A 26703-nucleotide genomic window follows, 5' to 3' on the forward strand; every position below is an offset into this window, starting at 1 on the left:
TCTTCATCCTCATTGTCATATTACCTTTTAGATTTTGAAACTTTCTTCTTGAGTGATAGTTTGTCTTGAAATGTAGACACAAGGTTGCTATTGTTAGGAACATACTTATCATAGTTGTCTAGCTCAAATATTGTCAATCTTCCCACTACTGCATCTAATGTTATATCATTCTTGGGATTGTATCTCATCTCTCGAATTGTTGACACTATAATTTCATATATAGAAAGAAATATTTTGAGAAACTTTCATACCATTGTCTCATCTTCAATCTTTCCTCCTACGGCTCTAATTACACACACAAACACACATAGGCTTTTATTCTTTCAATATATTTTGCAATCTTCTCATCTTTATTTGATCAAATTGACCTCTGAGGCTTTCTACCTTGGATCTTCTTACATTATCATCTCCTCCATAGATGTCCTTCAACTTGATCCACTTCTCATGAGCAGTACAAAAGTCTTTTACTTCATCAAATTCAACATAGCTAAGAGTTGAAGCAATATCAATCTTCATGATATTATGATTCTTCTTTTCTATGTTTTTTTAATAGTCATAGTTCTAGTAGGTGCCACATACTTGGTGTCTAGGTACTTTAGGCATAAATCTCCAATGGTTGCCAAATGAAATCTCATGAGTTCTTGACATGCCTTGAAGTTATCTCTGTTTAGCTTAGGAATCTCCCTTCTGTAAGTCATCCTAATCTTTAGCTTAGGTCCTTGAAACCTTCTCTACAAACACCATAATATTTGATACCAATTTTTGGAAATATAAGAGGAGTAACTGAGAGGAGAGGGGTGAATCATTTACCACAAAAATAAATCCCAGATCCTTTAGATGTCAATACAAAATAAAAATATTAAGTCTACTCAAACTGTATTACTATTGGAACTTAGTTAACACTACCAATATGTTGTAACTCAATAAATATTGATCATGCAAAAATTAATATGTTAAGTGTAACTAACCTAAATTAACTTAGTTTCATACACATAAAAGAAATAGCATGAACACAACTGACACAATGATTTAACATGGGAAAACCAATTTGGAAAAAACCACCAATTGCAACTAGTTACTATTTTTCACTTTTCTAAAGTGAGCTCTATAAGGAGCCAACCCTATTAAAGGTTACAAAACACACTATTAGGTGTGACCATGTTAAAGGATTTAATCACCCTATTAGGAGTGGCCTTGTTAGAGGTCTTTAGACACTTCAATCTAGAAATGCCACCTTGTGAGAGGATTTGGGAAATAGTTGTTAAGGTAACTCTATTAAGAAATTTGATACACTGCTACAATTATAAGAGAGTAATGATGATATGACATGATTGTTGATACAACTATTTTAGATCTCTATTCTAGCTTGAATAATTGATCTTCCTTGATCAGATTAAAATTTGTAGCTTGGTCAACTCAGGATACTTAGCTATCCTTCTAATTTACTTGGTTTATCTTTTCAATCCCATGATTTTCTCATTCAATCCCACAACTTGACCTTGTACTTATATCTTTTGCATCATCAAGTAGACTTAAATAAACTTATAATTATTCAATATGCATCCCTTAAGTTGGATAGACTTAACAAATAAATTCATCAAACTAAATATGTTGATTTAAGAAAATCCTTTGTTAGCTGACCCAACTCAATAAACACTAACTCTAAAATGATTTTCCTCTGTTAATCAAGTGAACTCAATTAACACTAGTTCCATGCCAACTTTCCTTTATTAACTGAGTGAGCTTAGTTAATGTTGAACTTGTGAGAACTCCTCTTTTGTGCTTGAGTGAACTCGGTAGACACTATCTTTGAACTTGATTCCTAAGTAAAAACTTTCTTTGGTTCTTGAGTGAAGCTTGGCAAATACTATCTGTGAACTTGGTTTACTTTGGAATGCTGAGAAATTATTGGAAACTATCTTCATCACCCAAGTGAGCTCAACATACACTAACTAGATAAGATATGACATTTTGTGTAACATCAAAGATAATATATGATTGATAAATTATTTCCAACATGTCATCCCCACCCTAGTTTTATCTTCTACTTAGAGAGTTTCTGGATTACCAAATATTGTGTTATGGTGTTGTTACTTTACTATTTTATGTTTCTTGCATCCAAGTAGATTAGATAACATAACAAAGCATATTAAGAGAAAAAAGTTTAAGTGGTTCTTGACTCACACACCCACCCACCCCCCCCCCCCCCGCCTCAGTCACCTAGCTTGCATTACATCAAGATTCAACATGAATCCCAATAATGCAATAAATCACCAAGTATCATGAACTCATTCAATCGGCCTGAATATGGGAGTATGGATTCTACAAGAATCCCAATATCCATGAAGTAGAAACAAAAAAAGAAAGGAGACGTCGAATACAAATCAATTTCATTATCCAAGAGACAATGGAAAAGCCCCAATCAAGTATGGGTGACACACAAAACAAGGCAAGAATAAAACCCCAAAATTCAAACTTCTCAAAATTATATGAAATCAAAACCCCAACTCAAGAATAGGGTCACAAGACCAAGGGTTCAATAAAATTCACTTAATAGACTCAAAACTAGCAAAAGACACAATTCTACAAAATCCAATATGGAGACATAAGTTCAAATTGGAAATAAAATACCCCAAAATATCTTATAACCACCTTGATTCCAAATCCCTAATCATTAAGGAAAGGGCTACAAGATGAAATCTCTAAATAAGCCATATGGAGAAATGAGTAAAAACTAGATGGCACACAAAATGAGACAATATTAAAAACACCCAAAATTAAAATATCTTATAATTCAATGAAATAAAAAACCTATCGAGATAATAGGCCCAAAGTAAGGAAAAGAAAAGAAATTTCAACTTCCAAGAAACCATTAAAAATCAATAGCATAACAGTACCAAAATTTACATTTCTAATTTTTTAGGAAATAGAAATATTCACCCTCATCCAACAGAGTGGTGCAATTGAATAAAAAATGAAGGGGAACACTAGTTATCCACACCCTAACATTTAGCAACAAGAAACATAAGCTTAAAAAAAGTAAAACCATAAAAATGGGAAGGCCCTACCTCATAGGCAAAAAGGCTAAAAAGGGACATGAAGCCATCAATTAACAAACCTGCCAAATGCACTAAAATGTTTGACATAGCAAGATTTTCTTGATAAAAATCCAATGAGACTAACCTCACAACAATCCACCAAGCCAATCTCTCCCAATGAGAAAATCATCATTTCAGACCAAAGATGGGTTGAGAATTTTTCTCTTGAAATATGAAATCAAAAGTAAGAAGTGAGAAATAAAGTTCTCATTTTCCAATATAAGCACTTTTTCCAAAGTGACTTATGAATTAGGTTATTAAAATAACTTAATGACCAATTGGCCCCTTTCCCAGATTACATCATGAAATTCCAATTAAATTTGAATTCAACAAAAGAAAAAAGGTGTAAATTACATATTTAAAACATCTAAATATGTTAAGTATTTAATAACAATTACTCAACAACATAAAAGGTACCATAAACATATAAGTCAACATAGTCAAACATGTGAGTAAACATTATTGCAGGAACTTAGTTAACTCCATTAGGATAATAATACACAATGAAATCATTGCACACATCTTAGGGTAATCAAATAACAACATCATCATGCCATATTAGTCCAAGAAACAACTAGCACGGACCTCAGTGAAACTATCTAACATGTCATAAACACATAAATTAGAGATAAGAATAATCAACCAGCTAATGCAATAATGTAATAAAATCACCCAAACGGTGTACACCACTCACGGATCCCAATCATGAGCACTCACAAAGAAAGATTACCAAGGTTGCATCCATTGGGATAACTTATAGAAATCAAATGGGAGAGGTACTACATTTAGCTTCTTCAATTTCATGAATCTTCCATAAACTATCTGATACAATCCTTTGACACATATATGCACCTAATAGATTTTCTTATCTTGGTAACCCTAACTATGCTTCAATAACTCCTTTAGTTTTTTGATAGTTATTCCTTTACTCGAATAGTGACTCCTTCTTTCTGATAGTCACTCTTGTATGTATTATCCTTTCTTACCTTCCTTGCCTATTTGTGTATTTTCTTATTTGTATGTTATCTCCTTTGCTAGTAATGACAACCTTAATAAAAAATATTTTTTTCCTATCAAGGATTTTTCAAGTAACAATTTCCCCCTTTGGCATTGATGGAAAAATAATTTTATTCATCGACTATGCTACTCCACTATGCCCTTGTTGAGTTTTTCATGGTTTTCTCCATTTTCATGACTCCTCCCCCTTTGATGCAATGTTGAAGGAAATTGTGCCTATAATTTAATGGGGTGTTCAATTGCTTTCAAATTTAGATACTTTCTTGTGATATTTGAGAAAATTGTATTCCATTCCTCTTGTAATATGATAAGAAAAGTGATGTGACTTATTTCTATAATGATGTTGTTTGATATATCTTCATTGTTATCTTCCTTCAAGGTGTTCAAAAAATTACTCATACAATCTATCTACTTTTGCATCATAATCATAGTGATGGATATTTAAAATTTCTCTTCAATAACTATTTAACTTTGTAAAAGGATCTACTTCATATTTTAGGTAGCTTCAATCAATTTTTCTTTTAATCCCATCAACTTCTATAATAGTGTTCTTTTCATTTTGATTAGCTTTTACATGCATTTACTAGCTTATGATCCTAGTGTAGAACTTTGTCTTTAACTACATTTTAAGATTAAGGTTATTTTTTATTCTATCTATGTATGATTATAACTATTTTTTACTTTATTTTGACTCATCGATCTTCACTTTGGGTAACATAATTAAAAATAAATCCATGGTCTTCTTCACAATAGTATCCCTCCTTTTCTCTTGCAATTATCTTTGTGGTTCTATACTCTCATTGAGTCTTTGTGCATATATCATCTTGTCCTCATAACTCAACTTTATAGGATCCTTGTTTAGAATTTCAAATTTAGATCTATTAATGAGATCTTCTTCGTCTTCATCATCTGTACCTAATTCTCTTTTCCTTTTCTCTAGTGATATCATTGTCATATTTTGTAGTGTCTTCATATCTTTTTATTCATCCAATTGTTTTCTTGGTTCTAATACCTATTCTATAGCTACTTTTGTTGCTTCATTATTAATACTTCTACTATCTCACCAATAGATTATGTTTCCTACTCTATCATTACTATAATTTCTTCCAATTGTTCTTCTTACACTTCACTCAAATATTCATTAGATGTTTCATCAGATTCACTTTTAATTTTAATTGTTTGATTCTCCTATTTTTCATAAGAACTTATAGGGCTATCTTCACCGATTAGATCTACACATGCTCCTTGTTCTAGTTCTTCACACATTTTTTATGTTTCATCCATTTGTATTAATTCTTCTAATTCCTATCTATGTGATCTTTCTACATCAAATATTATCTTCTACTACTCTAGTGCTTCTTCTTCTACTAGTTCATGTAATCCTATGAGTATTTTGGCAATTCTAAATTTGGAAAACCAAATATGTTCCTAGTTTCCTTCTTTAATGAATCAATTTCCTTGATAGTTATCATTGGCATTATAACAATTAAAGTATGTTCTCTACTCTTTCTTTGCTATGGAAAAACTTACTTCCATCATGCTGTTATTTTCTCAAGTAGTTCTTGACTGATATAATGTTCTAGTTCTATTGGAAATATCTTGAGCTTGTAAAGAATTGTCACAATAACATCTTCTATAAGTTACTTCTCCTCTTCTTTCTATGATAGGTACTTGTTTACATGTATTTTTTCAAGAGTTCCATATGTTCTATTGCTTCTTCCCTATCGATATCTATTCTTGGAATTTTAATTTGTGACTATTCTACTATGGGTTTTGGTTTATTTTTAGGTTCCTTAGTGTTATTGGACTTCCTCCCATTGCTGATTAAATTATGGCAATTCTCCCTCTTGTAGTTTTTGTAGTTCTTGATCTAGTTTTCCTTCTCAATGCCTATTCTATAGCTTTCTTATCATTAATCTTTTCATATGCACTTGGTATGATGGTTTCTTTCTATCTACTACTACCTTCTCCTTTTTATTTCTTTTCTTCTGATACTATTGTCTTATAGAATTCTTCTATTAGCATTAAGTTATTATTTCCATTAGTGAAAATGCTTATCTATATCAATATATTATACTGGTGTGCTTCAATATAGTGAAACACACCAGTACAATATAATGGATTATATCAATATAGCTTCTGAGCTCAGCACTCAGTTTCCTACACTCTCCAAGCATTCTAGTATTAACCAAGCTTCGAAGTGTTTAGTAGTTTACACTGAGCAAAATAGTGGCTACTGAGTGAATACAGGAAATGTGAAGACCAATAGTGTCTACCAAGATTCAAAGTTTCTATTGAGTAGTAAGCTTGTGTCATGGAAATACAGTGTAAACTGAGCATTAGAAGAAGTAGTGCTTATTGAGTGAAGCAAGGTAAACTCAACATGTAGTATCTACCGAGTGACACTACATCTACCGAGTCACCAGTGGTCATCGAGTTTAGAACTACATCAAGTGATCAGTATGGACCAAGCCTTCACTTCTACTGAGTGCATGAAGATGTTGTGTAATGTAATGGATGCCAAGTATTAGAAGGTCAAGTTAGTTCAATGAACTTGAGTTATTTACTATTGGGTTGACTTTGTAATGCATTTTTCACTTGTATTTTGGTTGACCTTGCAATTTTATAAATTGGAAAGGTATATATATAAGATGCATTGTAAGATATCAATATATATTGAAGTACTAAGAAGTATTTTTGAGAAGTGCATGAGAAGGATTATTAGCAATAGTTTAAGGAATGAAAAAAGGTCAATATATAAGTAGAAAAGTCATGTCTATCACATAAGGTGATTAGTGCATAAAGGATCTTATCAGCAATCAGTTGTAAGTGTTGGAATATTTAAATATGGAAAGAGTACTTATGAGGGGGGGGGGGGGGGTGGGGTGAATCAAAAGTATCCCACTTTAACCAATAAAACTTTTGGGTGAAAGTAAATTGCATGCATGTAAGTACATCTAGTAAATATGAAACTAAGACATGCATCAACAACTCATAACACTAGGATTTGGTAACCCAGAAACCCTCTAGGAATAAGAAGGTAAAATTGGGGTGGGGATGATACCCAAAAAAATTACTGCAGCAATATTGTTCAACCACTTCTGATGGTCTGCCCTATTAAAGGCCTGCCCTGTTAAAGGCTTTACACTGTATTAATAGTGACCTAGTTAGAGGCTTTACAAACACTTTGCATGAAGTTTTACCCTATTGAAGGATTTAATCACCTAATTAAAGGATCTATGAAATAGCTGTTAAGCTAACCTATCACCATAGGATTTTCATTCTAATACAATTGCTAGAAAGTATTAGGTATAATGAACCTGATAGATTACAATCCTTGATTGTTGAATGCAGGCACCTATTCCACTTTCTTTGATCTTGATCCTTTTGTGATCTGATAACCCTCACTTCTGAAAATAGATTTCCTTGTGCACCCTTGTATGTCCACTCATATGTTTTACAATGAAATTTTGTCTTCCTTATAAAGACATTTGAGGATTTAGGGTTAGGTATGGATCTACAATCCATATTCAATCTCCATTTTCCGTTTATTATTTGTATTTCTTCTATTGGTTGCATGCCTTTATCATTTTTCTTATTGGCTGCATGTAGATTGCATAGGAAAGATAAAAGATTCGATCTCATCATTAAATCCTTTGAGATTTACCTTATGTCGGCTACAAAAACTGTTTGCATCATAGTTTGTGCAATTACAAACTCTTATGTTGATATTCTGAGTTACTTGGCTCCTGAAGTATTGTTGATACTCAGCACATGTTGTTTCCTAGATAGCTCGGCACCTAAACAAAATTGTATCACTTGGCACCTTATGTCACTCGACACCTTATGTTGCTCGACACTTGTTAACAATCGACACCTTATGTTGCTCGACACTTGTTAACACTCAGCACCTTATGTTGCTTGGCACTTGTTAACATCGACACCTTATGTTACTCGACACTTACACTTCACTCGGTATCTAATTTTCACTTGACATCTGAAAACTACTCGACACATGAAGATCACTCGGCACCTAAAGTCTTTCCTAACTCGGCATTTGTTGTGGCTCGGCATGCATGGTGTACTCAGCTCCAATATAGAGTAGGTAAGTGTTATTGGCACTCAAGTGTCAAAAACCATTATGAGGTTAACAATCTCCCCCTTTGACATGAGTGAAAAAAACACTTAACTAACCTTATGAGTACATTTACTAATCTGATTAGTATATACAGAGTTTAAAGGAAACTTGATCAAAATTTGTAACTTACAATATATACCTCAAAAATTTTGTAACTCCCCTTGAGTTGATTGTGCCTTATCTGTATATCAAGCTCCTCATTTGTATCTTTTCTCCCCCATTAATTCATCTCATAATATCCGTATCTCCCCCTATTATGTCTCTTTTCTCCCCCTTTTTTGACACTTATGTCAAATAATGTTTAAGGGTTAAGACCATATTTAGCCAAAAATGTGTTGTTTACTTCCATAATCATCCTGAGAGCTGCATCCCAATTGTTCAAAGCAATTTCCAGTGACTTGTGCTAGATGGCAGTCTCGGCAGCAAGATGAATAAGTCCTTCTGAATTAGAAAGATTTGGGTCTTTCTTGAGAATAGTTTCAGCATATACTTGGTCTTTATGGAGTATTTCTAAATGTGGGGTAATGGAGGACTAGAGCTGTATTAATTTGGCCTTGATATTAGCCTCATATGCTATTAATATGGCTATTTCTTTGTGAGTGTGAAGTGATTGAGCAAAATGCTTCTCACTTTGAGCTGGATCATTTGGTAGTTGCATGCTTGAAATATTTAAATTTCTTTCCAGGCTCAGTATCTTTTGGCTTGTTTCTTTTGTGAAGTATGAAAAATCACACAACTTTCTGTACAATGAGAATATATTCTCAAGTACCTTTTTCACTTTGTCAATGAGATTTGCTAATTCAACTTGTGAAAGTGCAATTTGAATTGATATTTGTTCATTTAATTTTCCTTGGAATTTTCTCTCTGACCATTCCATAAGTTTTGCATTTGTTTCTAGGTCTTCATTTGTCACCTAGTCAATAATATCTGATAATTGCTCCGTGATATGCTTTGACTCATCTGGTGATTGCAAACTGAAGGCATCCATAAAGATGTCCTTAATTTCATATAGTGTATGCTTTTGTTTATACTCTTTCCTGAGTATCTCCTGTCTTTTCCTCCTATTCAGTGCTTCTTGCACCTCATTGATTTGATCAATGGTTATTGTTTTTGAGTCATAGCCTGGTATGACTATCTCCTCATCTAATTCAGGGTCTCCATAGTGAAGTACCCTTGCAACTTTGGTAGTACTAGATGTTGGTACAAATATTTGCAATGGCTGGTGTGAAGGAGTTCCCAAGGTAGGAAAATCTATTAATGTTTGTATTGCCTCCTGTTCTTTAGGGGTTTTCACTATTTCCTCCTCCTTCTATCTACCATGATCAATTATTGTAATTTGTGGAAGTGCACCTTGTGTTTGTGTTGTAGGATCAGATGTAATAGTCTGTCCTGTTTGTTTTGTTCCTTTTTCTATAGCTGCACTTGGCTTCTATTTTGCAGCATCAACTATGCTTGTTGGCATTTGAAATTGACTACTAGTAGTTGTAGAGATGATAGAAGGTGGTTCTTGTGGATTCACCTTATCTCTGACTGTACTATCTACTAGTTTTTGTAATTCATCCATACTGACAAATACTGGATCTGCACATAATATTGCTTATTGGGTAGATTGGTCAAGAATTCTTTTACGATCTTCTGCAGTGAATGGATTGATATTTTGACAAGAAGTATCAGGAACATCAATAATAGTTACAATGTCTATAGGTGAGATGGATGCTTGAGGAGGGCTAGGGAGTGGCAATTGTGTGTCTTGCACACTCTGATCTGGTTGTTTCTCTTGCTCAGCTATTCCCATTATATCCTATTTTTTTGTGTCTTCCTCCTCTCCATATTTCTTTTCTTCTTCCTTCTTCTCTTCTTCTCTTTTCTTGTGTTCTTCTTCTTTCCTTTCTTCTTCTCTTTTCTTTTCTTCATCTTTTTCCCTTTTTCTCCTCTCCTCTATTGGTACAGTAGCTTCTTCCTTGTATTCTTCATTCAAGAAAATATTCAATCTTTTTGTACAAGTTCTTCCAAGATTTCATTGTTCTTTGAACAATTTCTTCCATCCTATTTTGGAGTATTAAGAATGCCCTGTATTTAGGTGTAAACCTATTATTGTGCCTTTTGACTGCATTCTTTACTTGTTCCTTAGTCAAATCTGGCAATACACTTGCTAGAGTTGATTCCCTCATCTTCTTCTCCATTTTCAAACCGAAATGCCATCAGTCTTCTACAATTTTTGACAATTCTTTTGGCAATTGTCCATCTAGTTCAAGTTGAGTGTACTTGAGTTGTGCCATCATTCCATAAACTATTTCTTCTATCTTATTCTGTTCTTCTTTAGTAAATTTATTGAAATCAACTTTATTTAAATTACTTAAGTCACCATTTCCAATCTTTTTACATAAGGTATCAACTGAAGAGTGGCTTACCTTTTCAGATTGGTCTTCTCCATCAGTATCAGGTTGAGCCACATATCTTCTTCTTTTCCATGGCTCTTCCTATGTTTCCTTGATTTGTTCCTTCTTTGTAACTTCCTCTTTGGCCTTTTGAGTGGAGGCCCTTGTTGCTGCTCGTGTTGTTGGCTTTTGAGGTGATGGTGTGGCAGCTTTCTTTGATTTGGGCTTAGCTGGAGGCTATTCTATTGCCTTTCTCTTCTTTGGCTCAGCTTTAGTTGGTGCTTCCTTGGCTTCTTCTTCCTCTGCACCTTCCTCCTTGTCTTCTCCAATACCTTGAGTTAATTCCATTGGCCCTTGTTCTTGCTCATCTTCATCATCACTATCATCTTCTTCTCCTTCTGCTTCAACCTTAATTTCTTCTTAATCTTCTTTAATAATTTGTCTTTCTTCTTCAATGTGGAAGCAATTTTTAATTCCATGTTTATCTTTGATCTTACCACATCATAAGTGCCAAAATGTGGAGCACTTTTATCTATTTCTTCTGCCAATAATGCAATTATTGTTGCAGATGCCTCATCAATATTAATTTCATATCCAAATGGCCTTATCCATCTTACCCTTGGTATCACTACTTGAATATAGGTAAAATCAATGTCAACTAAGAAACATATATCATTAGTATGTTTTTCCACTAAGGAAACTGGTATCCTTGATCTTTGCTTCATGAATTTTTGGAAATCCTCAAAATAGCTTGTCATCAAGGTATCAAAATTTTCTCCCATTTGTTCTATGTATTCATTGATTTGGGCAATGATGGTTCTATCATTCCTCCATGCCACTTTGCCAAAAGAAGGAAACTCATTCTGAACATAAAAGAATATGCAAACTAGGATTGCTCCAAATTTTCATTGAGTGTCCTTTGTTCTTCTTATGGTAGCTAAGTTTTCATTGATCTGTTGTAGTTGTAGTTCTACAACATCATAAGTGTGATCCTTTTTCACCAATTTGTACCTTACATCTACTACAATACATGGTACACTGTTGAGTCTACTGGATTGGTAGAATTTATGGGGGATGACTCTAACAGAAAACTCAGCTAGAGGATCCTGTATGGTGTGAATTGTCATTCCTCTTTTGTTCCACTGGGCACCAGTGTTCTTTTCAATAACTTCCTTTGATTCACTTCTCAAAGTTTTGAACTGATCTAGGGTTGGGTATCCTGTTACTCTATGTATGATTTCTTTTGTCAATTTGATGGGAGTATCTTCTAACCACAAATTTCCACCATGAATTCTACTCAGCACAAGTCTAACCCATTTTGTTTTGAATACAGTGGGAAAGCTCAAAACTTAGGTTAAACCCTTAATTTCAAAAATTTTGAATTCATGTTTCAAGACTCCATCTATGCACAATTTTTCATAAGCTTGTTTTATTTCCATGTCTCCTAGGGCACCTATCTTACAGTTGTAACATTTTCTCATGTCTTGGACCATTACAACTTTTGGGGGAATTTGGGAGAGAGCTTTGACTGGGTCATTTTTGTAGGCAACTTTGGGAATGGGTCAAAAATTGGGTTGCTTGATCTCATTTGAAACTAACTGAACTTCAAATGTTTCGTTATCTTCAGTTTTCTTCAAACTTGACACCATTTATGCAAACTAGGGTTTTCACAATAAAAAGATACAAAATTGCGTAGCTCGGCACAAATGAAAATACCTTAAGATCGATGAAAAACATGTTGAATGAGGTTGTAATCTACTTGAAATGCTAGATTCTTGCTATGAAGTCGCTCAACTCTCTTTCTTCTTCTTTGCTCTTTGATCGCGATGAGTAAAACTGATTGAAATCACAATAATATACCCTATTTCCATCGCATTAAATGCTCAACTACCAACTCAACTTCTGAAGAAATCTTGACCTAACTCAACTTGCACTATATTTTCACTTTGCTTAGCTTCCATTTGAGTTAACCAACTCAGCATCAGTTATTAGCTCGATCGCTGTTAGGAGCTCGACATGTGTTGGAGTTTAACTCAGCATCCAAAGATAGCTCGGCAACAACATTTAGTTTTTGTCTTGACATCTTGTTTCATGCAGATTTATACTTAGCATGGCTTCTTTGTCTTGGGACTGATGTGAGATATAGCTTTGTATATCAGTCCCGTATACTCCTCGTGCTTAGTTTGATGAAGTGTGATCACTTGACCCATTGGATGAAGTGATCCCTCCACTTGATGTGTTGCACTCATCTTTCTTTTTCCAAGTCTTACTCATTTGCCTTCTTATCTTTTCGACATCAATTTTTCCTTTTCCCTTGTTTTCTTCAGTCTTGGGTGCCTTTGATCTTGTAGGACAATTTCTGCTGATATGACCAATTTTCAAACAACTGAAACATGTAGTTTGATTCAATCATCTTTTGTAGTCCCCTCTAAAATGTGTTCTTATGCAGTTTTGTGGTGTATGTCCATATTCTTGACAATAATGACAACTATACCTGGTATTGTAATCCCAATGATAATGACTTTCATTCTCTTCTATTTTTGCTGGTTGATTTGATGTCGACATAGGTTTTGATATGCACTCAAATGCCCTATGTCCATACTTTTTGCAATTATAACAATGCCCATCAAATCTCTGAGTCCTTGTGACATTAGATCTACAATTTTGTGTCATATGTCCTTGCATGTTGCAGTTGTGACAGAAACTCTTATTTTTGGGTGTGTTTGATTGATAGAATCTTATACTCCTAAACACATTAGCTGTATGCCCCTTCTTATTACAGTAATGACAAGTGGGTTTTGAATTCTTACCTTTGTCACTTCTTTGTTCAGCATTCTTTGATGATTCCCCAACTTCAGTGCTATTGTATCCTAGTCTTGATGTATCATGGGCAGATTTTGGGGATTTCAACAACTGTTCAAAATACTTGATGGCTTCACTTGACTTGTTGAGATTCTCTGCTACCTCTTTTTCTCTGTTCAATCCATTTTGCATTTGTTCATTTTGCATCTTTAAAGTAGAGATCTCAATATCTTTCACATTGAGTTCATGATGAAGGTTCATCATTTGGGCAAGTGTATCCATCTGCATGTTTGAGATCCTTGTCAATTTAGTACATTTTTCTTCAAGTCTGTTTACAAGATTTTTTTTGTCATTTTCCATCATAACTTTATCTTCAACTGTTCTTTTCTTGTGTTCAATAATTTCACATATCATTATGGCCTATGACTCATGTTCCATCTTGAGAGATCTTATCTCATCTGCTTGAACTTTATTTTTCTCCATCAGTTCTGCTATTGTTGCATCAAACTCTTTAGTATCTCCATTCAAAAATATGTTGGTGGTATCAATCTCCTTGTAGTGTATATCATTTTCAGCTATGGCTAGATCCTTCCTTTTTTTTAATGAGTTTCTTAACTTGTTTCTAAATTCCTCCAAGCTATGCAGAGCAAGTTGCACATCTATCACCTGATTTTCAATGATCTTTCCAAGTTTGAAAGCTTCCATCTTTATATCTTTTCCTCCAAGTTGATAGGCTTTTCCTTGTGAGAATTTGTATGCTCTAATACCAATTGTTGGTATTCAAATATGGAAAGAGTACTTATGAGAGAGGGGGGGGGGGGGAGGTGAATCAGAAGTATCCCACTTTAACCAATAAAACTTTTGGGTGAAAGTAAATTGCATGCATGTAAATACATCTAGTAAACATGAAACTAAGACATGCATCAACAACTCATAACACTGGGATTTGGTAACCCAGAAACCCTCTAGGAATAAGAAGGTAAAACTGGGGTGGGGATGATACCCACAAAAATTACTGTAGCAATATTGTTCAACCACTTCTGATGGTCTGCCCTGTTAAAGGCTTTACACTATATTAATAGTGACCTAGTTAGAGGCTTTACAAATACTTTACATGAAGTATCACCCTGTTAAAGGATTTAATCACCTAATTAAAGGATCTATGAAATAGATATTAAGCTAACCTATCACCATAAGATTTTCATTCTAATACAATTGCTAGAAAGTATTAGGTATAATGAACCTGATAGATTACAATCCTTGATTGTTGAATGTAGGCACCTATTTTGCTTTCTCTGATCTTGATCCTTTTGTGATCTGATAACCCTCACTTCTAAAAAATAGATTTCCTTGTGCATCCTTGTATGTCCACTCATATGTTTTACAATGAAATTTCATCTTCCTTATAAAGACATTTGAGGATTTAGGGTTAGGTATGGATCTACGATCCATATTCAATCTCTATTTTCTTCTTATTATTTGCATTTCTTCTATTGGTTGCATGCCTTTATCATTTTTCTTATTGGCTACATGTAGATTGCATAGGAAAGATAAAAGATTCGATCTCATCATTAAATCCTTCAAGATTTACCTTATGTCGGCTACAAAAACTGTTTGCATCATAGTTTGTGCAATTACAAACTCTTATGCCGATATTCTGAGTTACTCGGCTCTTGAAGTATTGTTGATACTCGGCACATGCTGTTTCTTGCATAGCTCAGCACCTAAACAAAATTGTATCACTCGGCACCTTATGTTACTCGGCACTTGTTAATACTTGACACCTTATGTTGCTTGGCACTTGTTAACACTCGGCACCTTATGTTGCTTGGCACTTGTTAACACTCTGCACCTTATGTTGCTCGGCACTTGTTAACACTCGACACCTTATGTTACTTGACACTTACAATTCACTTGGTATTTGATCTTCACTTGACATCGTAAAACTACTCGACAAATGAAGATCACTCAGCATGTGAAGTCTTTCCTAACTCGACATTTGTTGTGGCTCGGCATGCATGGTGTACTCGGCTCCAATATAGAGTAGGTAAGTGTTATTGGCACTCAAGTGTCAAAAACCATTATGAGGTTAGCAGTAAGTAGATCCATTGCTTCATCCTAACAAGTGAATAAGTTTCCAAATCCTTTAACAAGGTGGACCTAGTAATCCTTTGTGCTCCTAATAGGGAAGATCACCAGAAGTGGTCAATATAAGCCTTAACAGGCCAACTTTGTGCTATAGTAGTGAAGTTTTGTGGGTACCATCCCCACCCCAGTTTTACTTTATATTTAGAAGGTTTCTGGGTCACCAAAACATTGTTTTCTTTTGTGTGATGAATGTTTTATCTCTCAATACTAATGTATGCAGTAGTATATATGGATTTGTGGTGAATTTAAAGAAAAGTTTTGAAGTTACTGATTCACCCCTCCCCTCTCAATAACTTATCATATCTTGAATATTTCCAACAATTGGTATTAGAACATTGTGGTTCTTAGGATAAAGTTTAATAGCTTGAGCAAAGATCTAAGGATAAACGGAGATATTCAAATGTGACAAGGCAATTGAAAATGAAAAGCTAGATCTAGAGATGGACATAGCTCAACTCAAGGAAGCAAAGGAGCATCTTTCCCAATCCTTGAAAAGAAGGAAGGAACTTGCAAGACAAATGAATGACCATTAGTATGTTGAAGAAAATATTGAAGTCTTTTTCCCATCAAGAAGCTTAGATGAAGCTAATGAAGCAATCAAAGAACTCCTAGCAAAGAATGGCTCTCTACAAGAAGAGGTAAGAAAATTGAAAAGAGAACAAGAAGTTGAGTCAATAAGAATGTGTGAAATCTTGGAACAAAGGAATAAGGAAAAAGAAGAATTGGAGGCAAGAACCAATGAAGAACAAAATCAATCCAATCAGCATGAAGACTTTATTGATCAAATCACTAAAGAAAATGAAGAAATCAGGATTCTTAAAGCACAGAATGAAAGAATAAGAAGTGATTGAAATTATGAAAGAGAAATTAATGAAAGGTTAATGAGAGAACTGAGATCTGAAAAGAAAATCATTGAAAAATTGAAGAATGATCTAAATGCTAAAAAAAAAATCAATGAGAGAATGATGAAATCTCAAGAAGACATGAATCAATTAAATCAGTAAAATGAGAAAAATATTCATAGGCAAAAAGGTAAAGCAGGACTTGGATACAATGAAGAAGAAGGTGAATCTTCCAAGCAAGGTGCAAAAAGGAATAAAAAAATCTCATGCAATCATCATGGGAAAATTGGTCATACATCAAACAAATGCTAGAGTAATGGAAAATCAAAATTCAATGGAAAGTGCCATAATTGAAATTAACATGGTCATAAAGCTAATGAATATAAGGAGAAAACAAAGTTTGAAAGTAAATTTCACAAATGCAACAAGTACGATCACAAAGCATCTCAATACAGATCCAAATCATTCAATCCAGCTGAACAACTTGTAAAGGCAATATTTGGATGGGACTACAATACCTAGTGTAGATGTCATTATTATGGAGAATATGGACATACTGGCATAAATTGTGCAAGGCATCACCTAAGAAAGAAGGATACTACTATAAGGTGTTATACATGCACTAAAATCGGTCATATAGCTAAAAACTACATGAATATAAGAAAAGTTAAAGATGAAAAGAAAGCAAGGGTTGACAACATAAGTGTAAGAATTTGGCTTAGGCTAGAATTCACCCAAGAACTAAAGAACTCAACACAAGCACATAGTAGACCAAAAAAGATAGAGTATGATCAAAATGATGATATTCATTCAATAATTGGATTCCACACTAGGAGTAATTGAATATAAAGGCCTCAGGAGAGCTTCTAGAATGCATAGAAGTTAGCATCATGATATGTCATACAACCAGGAACATGTCCACTAGATATGGGTTATCCTCCATTAAGCATGGGATTAAGTGTGATGATGTGAGGATAAGCCTACAATGGTGTAGCATGCAAATTAGTGGTGTAGACAGCATGTGCTAAATAAGGAGTGCGGATAACTGTGTTGTCATCATGACAACTCAATGAATGATGCATACTCATGTGTTGTAGACACCATGTGCATAATTAGAGTTGCGTAACTCAATGAGAGTTCACAAACTCCTAAGTGTCTCATCTAAAATAATAATTAAATAATGAAAAATAATTAAATAATGCATTAACCTAAGTAAAACTTAAGTGTAATAAGTAAATACTTATTTACACCAACAATAAGGAAACAAATGAAGCAGCAATGGATTACTAAATCTACTGAGGGTAAAAGCTCAAATCATGGAAGTGAAGTCACTCAAGAAGTGGGTGACTCCATTCTCTCAAACTAAATTCCTAATAAAGTGTTGGAGCTATACTCAGCAAGAAAATCTTAAGCAATTCCAACAAATATGAAGAATGAAAATGATCCAATTAGTATTCTAGATACACAAGGATCATAGAAAGGTTATCCTTCATTGAGTTGCATCAGGATCCACTGAGGAAAGTTGGTTGAAGACCATATCAAGTGATGTTGGGAGTAAAGGAAATTTGGTTTGTTCATCAAGTTGATACTCTTCTCGAGTTAGGTCAATGGATGACAGTCTGTCATGTACTGTGTCATTATGGCACTGAGCATTTATGAAAATTTCTCAATAAAAAGGGAAATTTTGACTTCATTCTTTTTACCACATTCATATCATTCGAAGAGTAGAGCAATTTGAAAGAGAATTATAGTGTTTTCAAATGATTTAGCAGTGAGATATTCACAAATTATATCATCTACCGAGCAGCAATTGCATCTACTAGTGGAAGCAACACTAAACCAAAGAAGGGTTCTAAAATGTTGGTTAAGGGCACCGAATGGAAAGCCCCAAACTTCAAACTCATTTTGACTGTTGTTGAATCACTTGATCCTCATGGGGCTCAGTCGCAAATCCTATGAAAGGTACTCCTAATTAAGGACATAAGAACTCATTTTAAATGTACTATTCAAGAATTAGGGACATTAGAAATGGATAATGTCCTAGCTTAAATGTGTGTTGATGGAGTTTTCAAACCCAAGCATAAGCATCTAGAAACAAAAGGATTAACTAATATCCCTCACAAGTCATGGAATTTCCAAATAAAATGGATAAGGTATGTATTGAGTCAATTCCACAATGGACAATTATGGTTGGAGCAACTCATTTTGATTTCAAAGATAGAGCTTAGGTTTGGGATCCACATCATTGCACACAATATCTATAGCTCAAGTCGGTCGAATAGTGTTCCTTGTGAGGTAGTTGACCTAGCATACAAGGTTATAAAGAAGAACCTTGAATATGATTTCTCAGATGTGTTACTAAAGCAATTGAAAAAAAATATTGATAGTGTGAAGACTTCCAAGAAAAATTCCTTCAATTTCGGTTCATTTCTTATTTTCTTATTCTTTTATGTTCAAAAATTGTTTCCATCTAAGGGCACAGTCATGTGGAGGAAAGAGACCCCTATTCTTTATCATATAAATGAATTTATTGAAGAAATGGGTGAAAATTTTGAAAGGGTGTTGGATAACTATTTTGAGGTGTTCAACGAGAAAATGAACAACAGATTCTGAATCCCACCCAAGCTTGTAGAAGAGTACAAGGATGATATATGTTTCATTGTGGACTATGATAGAGTGTTAATTCAACTATTCATACCAAGAGTGGCATGGGTAAAACCATTGTCTTATGAAATTAATATTGATGAAGCTAGAGACATCATTGAGGCATTAGTAAATGAGCCAGCCAATCCTAATCTTCCTACATTTGGCACATATGAGGAAGACAAGAAAAGGATAGATCTTAGTATTAATATTCCTCAAGCTCTTAGTAGAGGCAAGAAGAGAATTGCTAAATTAAAGATAGTTGAAGGTCCTCTAATGCTTACTGAGGGCAAGGGTGAGGATGAAGAGGAGTAATATAAATAAGAAGAAGAAGAATCAGAGAAAGAGGAACTAGCAAGGAAGAAAGGTAGAGTGATTATCACCAAACCTTAGAAGCAACCAACTACAATGTTCACCAGGCAAACTAGGAAAGGTTAAAAAGAACCAGTATTTATCCACTCTGCAACTACATTTGAAGAAAGAATGAAATAGCTAAGAGTTGGAGCAGGAATTTGCAACTTCAAAGTTCTCAATTATGAGACTCGGACTCTAGCTAAGCAAAAAGAGATTGAGGACTTAGTTGTGGAAAAGATGGGTATTTGGAAATACTCCCCTGCACAAATGAAACCTCAAATCCATGCACATCTTTTTGATAAAATCGAAGTTAGATGGGAGAACATAGTACAAACTGTAAAGAACATCTTTGAACAATAGTTGAGACAATTGATACCAAATCTGACTAATGCAAAAGTGAAGAAGGCAATAAAAGAGCATGAAGACAGAATGATTCTAAAGCTTAACACATGCTTTATATTAACAAAGAATATAGAATTAGTGGTTAAGCATGCATCAGACATTCGGGAATATATATATCATCTCAATAAGCCATCAGAAGAAACTGTTGAAATTAAAGATGATGGTAGCAGTGACAATGATGATGATGATGAAAATACTCCAATAACTATTATAGTAGGAGAGTTGCATGCTCTAATGGAGGAGAAGAAAGAAGAAGAAAAGGAGGAAGAAGTAGAAGAGGAAGAAAAGGATGAAGATGATTTGGTTAGAATAGTAGCCAAAGTAATTACATATCTTCCTCACACTCTACCACATACTATCACATCTATGGAGATAGCTTCTACTAGTCAGATTGTGAGCACAACAGTAACATCAATTACTGAATCTTCACCAGCCACCTCTCAGCTCTAGGTATTTGTAATGGAAGTGTCAAGCACTTCATCCATTGAGTTGACTATTACTTCTTCAACTACTGAGTTAGCTCCCTCTACTCCTGCATCATCAATAAGTGCAATAGCAAGTTCTACAATTTTGTCTTCATCTATTCTAGTTAGCCCTACAGTTTTGTTTTCATCAGCATTATCTGCATCTACTTCTATTCTAGTTAGTTCAGATATTTCTATGGGTATTCTACCAAGTGTGGGACCATTTTTGGGAAGTTTTCAAGTTTTTTATTTATTTAGTACTTCTATTAGCATTCAATCTTTAAGTCCTATCTCATTTTTCACTACTAGCCCTTCTATCTCCACTATTGTGTCTATTCGAAAGGTCAAACTAGTAATCAAAAAAGTAGAACAAAGGCAACCATTGAAACTTCTTATCACTAGAAAGGGAATCGAAGAAGATATTGACTGAGGCACAAAGATAGTAATACCTAAGATTGACTTTGAAACTTCTACTATTGAAGAGATGAGGTTAGCAAGTCAACCCATAGAGATGAAAGCTACGCTGAAGTAGTTAAGGTCTAAAAGGGACAATGAGTAAAGAATAATTGAGAATTCCAAGAAAATAATTACAAAAGCTATAGGTGTTGAATTGGATTCCACTCAACACATTTTGATTTAGTTAGAAGTGGATTCCTCTCATCACACCAAGGTGAAATATCTGGTAGACATGCAGACAAAACTTCTAAGATAAGAAGCAATAATAAGAGCAAACTTGTTTGATATTAAAAAAATGGTCTTGCCAATAATGGATATAATGCAAAAACATATTGCTCATTTCAAAACATTGGTACAGGATCAAAACTTCTCAGTGGCTGATCATATGATCAAATTATTAGCAGAAGTTCAAATTTCCCTCTCCACCTGTCAAATTCTATAAGAAAATTGGGATAACTCATTTTCCCTCATCCTCAAGGTACATCAAGAATTTCTATCTCATTTTGGTGTAACTATATAAATAGTATATGTAGTCCTTTGGCATTACTGTCAAAAAGGGGGAGAGATATTAGTATAAGCAAAAAGGGGGAAAACACTGTATATAAGGAGAGATATCAGTATAAGTGAAAGGTGGAGTTAACACTCAATAGAGTCAGCATGTATATGTGTATAGCTATGTACATAAGTATCTTTATATATAAATTATGTGTCATCAAGGAGATATATGTAGAAATTTATATGCAACAACTTTACAAAGATGAATTTTGAAAACCCAAAATTCAGTGAGTCAGATTATGTACATATATTTTGGCTTATAAGTTTTTTTTCACTAATGCCAAAGGGGAAGATTGTTGGCATTAAGTTATTATTCCATTAGTGACAAAACTTATCTATATCAGTATAGCTATCAAGCTTAGCACTCATTTTCCTACACTCTTAGAGCATTCTAGTGTTAACCAAGCTTTGAAGTGTTTAATAGTTTACACTAAGTAGAACAGTGGCTACCGAGTGAATACAAGCAATGTGAAGACCAAAAGTGTCTATAGAGCTTTGCAATCTCTACCAAGCTTCATAGTGTCTACCGAGTAGTAAGCTTGTGTCATGGAAATATAGTGTAAACTGAGCATTGGAAGAAGTCATGTTTACTGAGTGAAGTAAGGTAAACTCAGTGTGCAATATCTACTGAGTGACACTACATCTACCAAGTCACCAGTGGTCACTGAGTTTAGAACTACATCAAGTGATCAGTATGGACCAAGCCTTCACTTCTACTCAGTGCATGATGATGCTATGTAATGTAGTGGATGCTGAGTATTAGGTCACCGAGTTAGTTTTGTGATCTCAAGTTATTTACTATTGGGCTGACTTTGTAATGTGTTGTTCACTTTTATTTTGGCCAGCCTTTTAGGTTTGTAAATTGGAAAGGTATATATGTAATATGAATTATAGGATATCAATATATATCGAAGTACTAAGAAGTATTTTTGAGAAGTGCATGTGAAGGATTATCAACAACAATTTAAGGAATGTAGCAAGGTCAATATAGAAGTAGAAAAGTCATATCTATCACATAAGGTGATCAATTCATAAAGGATCTTATCAGCAATCAATTGTAAGTAGATCCATTGCTTTATCCTAATAGGTGAATTAGTTTCCAAATCCTTTAACAAGGTAGACTAAATAGTCTTTGTATAAATCTCCTAACCGAGTGCTTACTTCATTGTATGTTTGTAAATCCTCTAACAAGGTGGACCTAGTAGTCATTTGTGCTCCTAATAGGAAAAATCACCAGAAGTGGCCAATGTAAGCCTTAATAGGCCAACTTTGTGTTGCAGTAGTGAAGTTTTGTGGGTACCATCCCCACCCTAGTTTTATTTTCTATTTGGAAGGTTTCTGGGTCACCAAAACATTGTGCTCTTTTGCGTGATGAATTTTTTTAATCTCTCAGTACTAATGTATGCAGTAGTATAGATGGATTCGTAGTGAATTCAAAGAAAAGTTTTGAAGTTACTAATTCACCCCTCCCCTCTTAGTAACTTATCATATCTTAAATATTTCCAACATTCTTCATATGTTCTATACCAATTTGGTTCATCATCCTTTAGTTTATTTAATAAATATTTATGAAATTTATCAATTCATCTTCTCTTATCTCATAACTAAATGGTTGTAACCATGATGTATGAGGCTCTACTTCCTTTACTATGTATGAATGTATATAAGCCAAAAAACATATATGCCTCTCATGTTTCCCAATAACATGATGTAGAATCCAATATCTCTTATAGATCAGTTCTTGAAAATATTTAAAAGGAAACCACATTAATGCTTCTAAATTTCTTCCAAGTTGATTAATGAATCAGTTAATTTAATGTACTACTAGTTCACTTATAGTCTAGTTAATTCTTCATACTCTTAGAAAATATTTTTGCACATAGAAAAATATACATAGAAAAAATGATTCATACCTCAATCCTTGCTTATTGATCTTTCAAAGGTTCGTCATGAGCTAATTTCATAGCATCTCATCTAGGTCAAATTTTCTTTCTTTAGTACTAGTCTTATATGACTAAAAAAATTTGATATTTCTTATATCTAACTAGTCCTTTAACTTTATTTTTTAGATTTAATTTCTTAAAATGTTTCCTTCTAATATTTGAAAATCCTATGAGAGCATGAGAACACCTTTAAAAAAAATAAAAATTTCCACTATTCTATTTTCTTCCAACCAAATATATTCTCCATTTATTCTTCTTAATACACATTTAGTCCATTTAACATCAAAGTTCTTGGGCATGTACACAATATATTTAAGTCTTTTTGCCTCCAAATGCCAAAATTAATTTCTTAAAAATATCCCTTCTCCCTTGTATAGTTCTTTATATAGTACACTTATTTCTTCATTATTGATTTCAATTTTCTTATTCTAAATAACCATTCTTACATCTTCAATCAGTATAACTCTTCTTGGTAAGTTTGACAATGCTACAATTTGACTATATCTTTAGATTTCAAAGATCTTAAACTATAGCTTTAAAAGTAAGAACTATCAATCTAAAGAAGTTTTGGAAATTGTGCATACTGATTTGTGTGGACCTATTGGAATTGAAAGCTATACTAGAGAAAAGTTCTTCATTCTCTTTGTTGATGATTACTCCAGAATGATGACTATCATGTATCTAAGAGAGAAATCAAAAGCATTTGAGAAGTTCAAATGGTATTGGGCTAGAGTAAAGAAGGAAAATGGGAAAAGACTAAAATGCTTGAGGTCAGACAGAGGTGGTGAATTCATCTCCCATGAGTTCAACAACTTTTGCATTGAAAGGGGAATCAAAAGATAGGTATCAGCCCTTGGAACTCTAGAGCAGAATGGAATAGATGAAAGAATGAATAGATCTATCATGGACTATGCAATAACTTTAATGATTGAACAAAATATTGCTATCAAATATTGGAAGGAAGCTATCAACACTACAGTTCATACCTTAAACTGAGTACAGCTAAAGAAGGACTCATTTGAAATGCCCTATGAACTATGGTATGGCTATAAACCCAATGTAAGTTACCTAAAAGTATTTGGAAGTAAATTTTATATTTTGAAAGAATCTAGAAAAGGTAAATTTGATGTGAAGGGTGATGAAGGAATATTTTTGGGATATTCTTGCAAGAGTAAGGCATATAGATGTTTGAATTTGTCTACTCACAAAGTCATAGAAAGTGCACATGTGAAAGTTGATGAGTTTGTAGAAAGGACTAAAGAAGAAAGCAAAAATGAACCAAAAGATTATAGAAGATTTGTTTTCATTGAACCTGATATAGTGCCAGATACATCTGTTAATCAGGAAACTTCTATTCATGAGTCTTCAGTCACCGAGTTGCAAGAAGTTCAAACCAAGCTATAGGAACCTGAGTCACATTCAGATGCTACCAAGCCAATGCCTACCAAGTTTAAAGGACCCAAGCTACAGATAGAGTAGCTAGAACCTAAAGTTCAAACACAAGAGGATGAAAATGTAATTCATTCAAAAGGCAAGGAACCTATATTAGCCAAGTATGTTAGGACACATCATGCAGCAGATCAGATCATGGAGACAAATCTGAAGGTACTATGACAAGAAGTAAGCTGAAAGGTATTTGTTTATTTTCTGATTTTGAACCTAGAAATGTCAAAGATGTATTAGAAAATGAAAGTTGGATTGAGGCTATGAATGAAGAGATAGAGAAAATAGAGAAGAACAAAACATGGACTCTTGTATCTAGGCCCAAAGATAAAAATGTGATTGGAACTATGTGGGTATTCAGAAATAAGTTGAATGAAGATGGTAAGGTGTTAAGGAAAAAAGATAGATTGGTATGCAAAGGCTACTCTCAAGAGAAAGGAATAGACTATGGAGAGACTTTTGCTCCTGTTGCAAGATTGGAAGATGTTAGGTCTTCACTTTCATATGCTGCATACAAAGGATTTAAGGTATATCAAATGGATGCCAAATCTATATTTCTAAATTTTATTATGAATGAAGAAGTTTACATTGAATAGCCTAAAGGTTTTGTTGATCCAGACAAGAAGGACATGGCCTGCATATTACACAAAGCATTGTATGGTCTGAAACAAGCCCCTAGAGCATGGTATGAAAGATTGCATAACTATCTTATTTAGATTGGTTTTGAGAGAACTAATGAGAACAATAGCTTGTATATCAAGGAAGGACCAGATAACAAGATTGTTTTGGCAGAAATATTTGTGGATGACACTTTTTTTACAGGAAATGATGATCTATGCAAAGAATTTTCAAAGCAAATGAACAAGGAATTTGAGATGTCAATGTTTGGTAAAACTAAATTCTTTGTTGGTCTACAAATTTAGTAGAGTAAGAATGGTATCTACATCACTCAATCTAAATATGTCAAGGAGATACTCAAAAATATTGGGATGGAAGATTGTAAACCAGTTGGAACTCCTATGTGCATTGGACTAAAGCTTACCAAGGATGGTGAATCAAAGGAGGTAGATCAATCAAAGGAGGTAGATCAAACATTATATAGATCAATGATTGGAAAGTTGTAGTATGTAATTCATACAAGGCTAGATATTGCTCTTGCAGTTGGTATAGTTGCAAGATTTTCAGCAAAACCAAGAGAAAATTGCATGATGGCAATCAAAAAGATCATGAGATACTTGAAAGGCACTAAAGATTATGGATTATGGTACAAATTTGGAGGTAAACTAGAGTTGAAAGTGTTTATTGATGTAGATTGGGTAGGAAACATTGATGATAGAAAGAGTACAAGTGGAGGAGCATTCTTTCTTGGAAAGAGATTGGTTTCTTGGACAAGTAAAAAAGAAAAATTACACATCTCAATCTACAGTAGAAGCAGAGTATGTTGTAGCAATAGTAAACTATTCTAATATTTTTTGGTTCAAACAGTTATTGGAAGGTATGAAGGTAGAAATCAAAGAACCTATTGTTATGTTTTGTGACAATACTAGTGCAATCAACATATCCAAGAATCTAGTGATGCATTCAAAAACCAAGCACATTGCAATAAAATATCACTTTGTTAGAGAATTGGTGCAGGATAAGGAGATCAAATTGGAATATGTCCATACAAAAGAAAAAATTGCTGACATATTCACCAAGCCATTACCTAAGGATGCATTCTTTTATCTAAGAGGTAAGTTAGGGGTCATTCCCCTATTGGAAGCTCACTAAAATGAAGTTTTAGTGATGCATCAATAGGTATCAAGTTGTAAATCTTTTTAGTTGATGCAACATAATCAAGGGAACATTGCATATGAATCAGTACTCAAGGTAAATTGTTACTCATTTTGTTTGTGCTATCTTTGGCATTGTGTTGTCAAAGAGGGAGAGTATATTGTCATATCTTTCTAAAATTTGAATTTGTTTGTGAAGAGTTTGATGTTTGAAAAGAAGCTATGTAATTCCTTCACAAAGGGAGATT

This window comes from Cupressus sempervirens, chromosome 10 (genome assembly GCF_028749045.1).
Source record: "Cupressus sempervirens isolate cs-2001-9-10 chromosome 10, ASM2874904v1, whole genome shotgun sequence".
In the NCBI taxonomy this organism is placed as follows: Eukaryota; Viridiplantae; Streptophyta; class Pinopsida; order Cupressales; family Cupressaceae; genus Cupressus; species Cupressus sempervirens.